Source organism: Heterodontus francisci, unplaced genomic scaffold (genome assembly GCF_036365525.1).
Source record: "Heterodontus francisci isolate sHetFra1 unplaced genomic scaffold, sHetFra1.hap1 HAP1_SCAFFOLD_58, whole genome shotgun sequence".
Taxonomy (NCBI): Eukaryota; Metazoa; Chordata; class Chondrichthyes; order Heterodontiformes; family Heterodontidae; genus Heterodontus; species Heterodontus francisci.
Window position 1 is genome coordinate 6,971,197 of NW_027142006.1, and position 5,954 is coordinate 6,977,150.

General features: G+C 43.2%; 1 non-coding gene across 1 annotated transcript; it reads left to right on the forward strand.

Annotated features, from left to right (window-relative positions):
* Positions 1-4,006: 4,006 nt before the first annotated feature.
* trnat-agu (transfer RNA threonine (anticodon AGU)) lies at positions 4,007-4,080 on the forward strand. Its single transcript has one exon. It is a non-coding gene; the product is annotated as a tRNA-Thr (tRNA).
* Positions 4,081-5,954: the final 1,874 nt, after the last annotated feature.

Below are 5,954 nucleotides of genomic sequence, written 5' to 3' on the forward strand. Positions count from 1 at the left end.
GTGAGCTTTTAGTGTCTCATGAACAAGGACACCCAGGTCCCTTTGGACATTAACAGTGCTTAAGCTCTCACCATTTAAGAAATATTCTATCTTTCTGTTTATTCTACCAAAGTGGATAACTTCACATTTATTCACATTATTTTCCATCTGTCATGTTCTTTCCCATTCACTTAGCCTCTCCAAGACCCCTGGAAACCTCCTTGTAACCTCCTCACAGCTCACATCCTTTACAATTGGCATATTCTTCTCCATGCTGCTATTTTACAGTTTCAGTGACTCAGATGGGGGTGTCCACCTGCATACCAGAGCTGACGACAAGCTGTTCAACTTGGCAAGACTGCGCGCCATGACCAAAGTGGGTAAATTCCTAGTCTGTGAGTTGCTCTTTGCTGATGACGCTGTGCTAACATCCCATAATGAAGTTCACTTGCAGCAGCTTGTAGATCGCTTCTCCCTGCCCTGCAAGGAATTTGGACTGGTGATCAGCATCAGGAAGATCAAAGTTATGGTCAGGACGTAGAGACTCCACCTTCCATCAACATCGACAACCTCACTTTGGAGGTTGTCAACAGCTTCACATACCTTGGATCAACAATCACCAGCAATCTGTCCCTTGATACTGAAATCAGCACCAGGATTTCCAATGCTGCAGCTGTCATGTCAAAGTTGAGAAGACGAGTATGAACCGACAGCAAACTGATCGAAAATATAAAGCTCTGCGTGTACCAGATTTGTGTTCTCAGCACCCTCCTTTACAATAGAGAAGCATCAACAACTTATGCAATTCAAGAAAAGCAGCTGAACAGCTTCCACCTCCGCTGCCTCAGATGGATATTGGGCATCTCCTGGCAGGACAGAGAGCCGAATGCGGAAGTACACCAGCGTGCAGGGATCTGCAGCATGTTTGCCCTCTTGAGTCAGCGGTGACTCTGTTGACTGGGTCATGTGTGCTGAATGGATGACGGTCGCCTTTCCAAAGACACGCTCTTTGGTGAGCTTGCTATCAGCACGAGACCAACAGGTCACCCACGTCTGTGATACATGGACATCTGCAAGAGAGATCTCAAGCTGACTGGGATTGGAGTCGATGCATGGGAAGTCCTTCCTGCTGACTGGAATTCCTGGAGAAAGGCATTCAGGAAGACCATGGGAAAAGCAGAGGACAAAAGAAATGACCATTTGGAGGGAAAGAGAGCCCAGAGGAAGGAAAAATTATCAGTCGACCTCAGGCCAATGATATTCATCTGTACCAGCTGCGGAAGGGATTGTCACACGCGAGTCGTCCTCCACAGCCACAACAAATGATGTTTAATACAGAAGTGACGTACACCCTGGGTGTAGCCCATCGCCTTCCGAGACGGACGGTTGCCTATTACAATTACAACTACAGCTACAACTACAAGAGCGGGCCAGAGGCTGGGAACTCTGCGGCAACTAACTCAACTCTTGACTCACCAAAGCCTGCCCACCATCTACAAGGCACAAGTCAGGAATTTGATGGAATACTCATGCCTGGATGAGTGCAGCTCCAACAACACTCAAGTGATTGACACCATCAGGTCAAAGCAGCCCACTTGATTGGTACCCCATCCACCACCTTAAACATTCATTCCCTCTAGCACCAGTGCAGAGTGGCAACAGTGTGTAACATTTACAATACGTACTGCAGCAACTTACCAAGCCTCCTTCAACAGCACCTTCCAACGCACAAACACTACCACCTAGAAGGATAAAGGCAGCAGACGCATGGGAACATCACCACCTTCAAGTTCCCCTCCAAGTCACACACCATCTTGACTTGGCACTGTACCGCCATTCCTTCACTGTTGCAGGGTCAAAAACCAGGAACACCCTCCCAACAAGCACTGTGGAGGTGCCAGGGGATTGAACAGTGGCAAATGTGACTTCCTATTTCAACAAAGGGTGTAAGGACAATCCAGGTAACTACAGGCCAGTTAGATTAACAGCAGTGGTGAGTAAGGTTTTAGGAACAATAATTAGGGGAAAAAAGCAACAGTCACTTGGAGAGATTTGACTTAATTGAGGAGAGTGAGCATGGATTAATAAATGGGAGTTCATGCTTGACTAACTGCATTTTTTGATGAACAAACAGGAGGATGATGGATTTTAAGACAGGATGGATGGATGGATTAAGAATGGATGAGAAGGTACCACATAAAAGGGCGGTGAACAAAATTGAGGTTCATGGAATAGGAGACTCCCTGTCCAATTGGATAGAAAATTGCCTTAAGGACAGAAAATAAAGAGTCGTAGTAAATGGTTCTTTGTCAGACTGGAGGATAGTCGACAGTGGGTGTTCTCCAATGGTCACTGCGAGAACCACTGCTTTTCCTGCGATATGTAAATGATTAGGATCTTGGAATATGGAGTAGAATCTCAAAATATACCGAAATCACCAAACCTGGAAGAGTGGTAAACAGTGAGGATGAAATGACCTGCCTGCAACAGGACAGTGATAGGCAGAATGGGCAGACAGGTGGCAGATGGAATTTAATATGACTTGTGTGAGGTGATGCACTTGAGCAGAAGGAACAAGGAGAGGCAATATATACTTAATGGCACAGTACTAAAGAGAGCTAAAAATAGTGCTTTTTGCAAATGGCTTGTTGGTCTGGGGGTATGTTTTTCACTTTGAGTGTGTGATTGGATAGCATGTAAAAGGTCCTGTTTTCAAATCCTGCATGACCTCTACTTCATTTGTGTTTTTAGTTGAAGGTCATGTATTGGTTGCAGCCTTACAAAAAGCGGAGTTGACTTTCACACGGAGCCTATTTAGGACCAGAGAACTGGATTCAAAGAGCCTGTTGACAAAATTGAAATGAACTAAATGTACAGATTGCCAAGTGTGTGTATGAAGGTGAAGCAGTAACTGAGAGCTGGATCCAAAAACTACAGGACTGGGTTCTGGTATGGAATGGAATTCTTCTGTGTTTCTGTTGTTTGTCTTGGATTAACTCATCGATTTTTTGTTTTTCACTTTGCCGATGCGTTTGAATAATTGTGGATCCTTCTTCAGGGTATTTTCTTTCACCAGGTAGTTCTGACCTCTGATGATGTTGATCGTAATCAGCTTCAACTCGCTGATAGTTTTGGAAGTGAGCAGATTTCCTTTGCTTGAGTCTACAACATGTAACTCACTCTGACATGTGGATCCATGGCAGGATTTGAAAGCTGCCCCAGCATCGGAGCATACATTGCATCCAAACAATAAGAGACCGAGTAGAAGTGATAGTTCAGTCAGTCGAACATGAGACTTTTCATCTCAGGGTTGTGAGTTTGAGTGCCATTCTGTTTCTCCATTTTTTTAGGCTTCACTAGCAGAGAGTACAAGGAGTGTTTGCAATGAAATTCAACAACAGTATGAGAAAGTCTCACTTTGATTCGGGAATCTTATCTCTCTGCAGCATCTCACTGTGAAAGATTGAACTTTATCTCATTTCATTGTCAGCTCAGAGTCACTGCGGCTCAGTGGGACTTCTGGCTGACTCCCGCTTCACAATCCATCAGCACTGAGAAAGCAATGGGGAATATTACTCACATGTTGTGTTCTGTAACCTTTTGGAAAAAATTGAATTATGTATTTTCTTCCAAAACATTCATTCTCAGTTCTGGGAAAAATAGAGAATATGATTGACTGTATCAGTAAGTGGGAAAAGTTAAAATATGCTGTGACCAGTGGAGAAATGGGATGAGAATAAATAGTAGCAAAATACTACGGATGCTGGAAATCTGAAATAAAAACAATAAATGCTGGAACCACTCAGCAGGTCTGGCAGCATCTGTGGAAAGAGAAGCAGAGTTAACGTTTCGGGTCAATGACCCTTCTTCGGAAGTTCCGAAGAAGGGTCACTGACCCAAAACGTTAACTCTGCTTCTCTTTCCACAGATGCTGCCAGACCTGCGAAGTGGTTCCAGCATTTGTTGTTTTTTTTTGAGAATAAATAGTGCCCTTCTCTGATTTCAACTGCACAAGCACTTTCAATCTGGCTCTGTAGCTTAGTTGGTTACAGCACCTGTCTAGTAAACAGGAGATCCTGGGTTCAACTCCCAGCAGAGCCTTGTTACAGTGTGCTTTCGAAGTTTCCTAATCAATAATTTTATCCATGTCTTGTGAACTTTGACTTCGAATTCAAATTACATAATGAATTTCAGTCACAGGAGAAAACAGCCATTGTGAAGGATCTGAGTTTGGAATGGCTGTTCCTCCTTGGACAGAAATTCAGTGCTGATATTTCAAAGGCAACTTCTTTCATAGAAGTTTGTTCACAGATGCATTCAACCTGGAAAAAAAGCTCGACATTCATCTCACTGAAGGAAAGTGTGACCGTGTTGTATGTTTCAGAGTGTTTCTGTCGTTATGTGTTGCTTTCAACCGTGACTGGGACATGACGCAAGCGAGAGGGTTGAGCCGAGGTTTGGAATATTTGTCAGTCAGGAACAAGAAAAATCAAAGGAAGCGAATAAGAAAACCTGTGTCTCATGTGGTTACCGAGAGACGGTGAGAAGATATTAAACTTTGTTCTATTCAATACAGCTGTGATTAACTTTGACCTTTTCTGCCTTTTGTAAACAGTATTTGAAGTGTCTCGGGAACAGTGTTCAGTGGGGTCTGGGTGAGCAGTTGCGGAGTGTAACAGGGTCAGGACTGGATGCAGGAAGTTCTCTGACAGTCTCTCTCTCTCTCTCTGATGGGTTTGAGTTGATTTTCAACTGGCAGATGTTGGTGTTTCAATAAATGAAAGAAGTTCCCTCCACCCATTTTTTGGACAGACAGTGTATTGCAAGGATGTAAAAGGTTAATGCTGAAAACAGTGGCTTCAACCCCTCCCACTGTCAGAGTGATGATGTAACAGTCACATGAGATGAGGTTTGGGAGGAGAGAGCAGCACCAAGGATGTCAGTATCGGAGGCTTGATGAGTGTGTATATAGTATTGTGTAAATTAGAAAAGAGTTCTTAGTTCTTTCAGCTGGAAATGTGTCCAGAAAATATCGAGAAATTCACAATTTTATTATTCAGGAGTCGAAACACAGATATTAATTCCAAGTGACAGTTCTGGGTTCATTTAACAAAAAAAAAAACGGTAGAGAATAATATCACTCACTGATTGAAATCCCCCAGTGAGGAGACAGTTAAACAGGTGATCTATTGGGGCATCCTTCGATCCAAGGTTTCGGCAGCATTTAATCTCTCTTTTTGGTGAAATTCTTTGTTATTTGCATCTTCTTTTTAATCCAGCTTTGATGGGTGGGTGAAAAAACTCAAAAAACTGAACAGTTCCATCCTTTCTTTTCTTCCTTCTTCCCTTCTTTCCATCAGTTTCGTTTTTCTGTCCCAGATCAATATAATGATGAGAATCCCAATTTAATCTGCTGTTTTATCCATTCCAATCAAAATTCAACATTCCAATCAAATCTATTTGTTATTCCACAGTCTTTTACTCTGTTGTATTCTCTCACAGTCTGTTTGATGATCAATGTTACATCTCACTCTGTTCTGGTGAAGATCAGAAGCAGTGATATCTGTTTACACCACCCGACAAGTCGGCCTGAAGCTGTGCCTCGCCGATCATGTGGAGTTAGGAACATCGGAACATAGGAGCAGGAGTCGGCCATTCAGCCCATCGAGCCTGCCCCACCATTCAATATGATCATGGTTGATCATCCACTTAAATGCCCTTTTCCCCACACTTTCCTCATATTCCCTTATATCATTTGTATTTAGAAATCTGTCAATCTCTGCTTTAAACATACTCAATGACTGAGCTTCCACAGCCCTCTGGGGTAAAGAATTCCAAAGATTCACAACCTTCTGAGTAACAACATTTCTCCTCATCTCTGTCCTATGTGTCCTTGGGGGTGCTTTTGCTAACGCTGTTGGGGAGGGTTTAAACTAATGTGGCAGGGGGATGGGAACCAAATGAGGAGGTCAGTG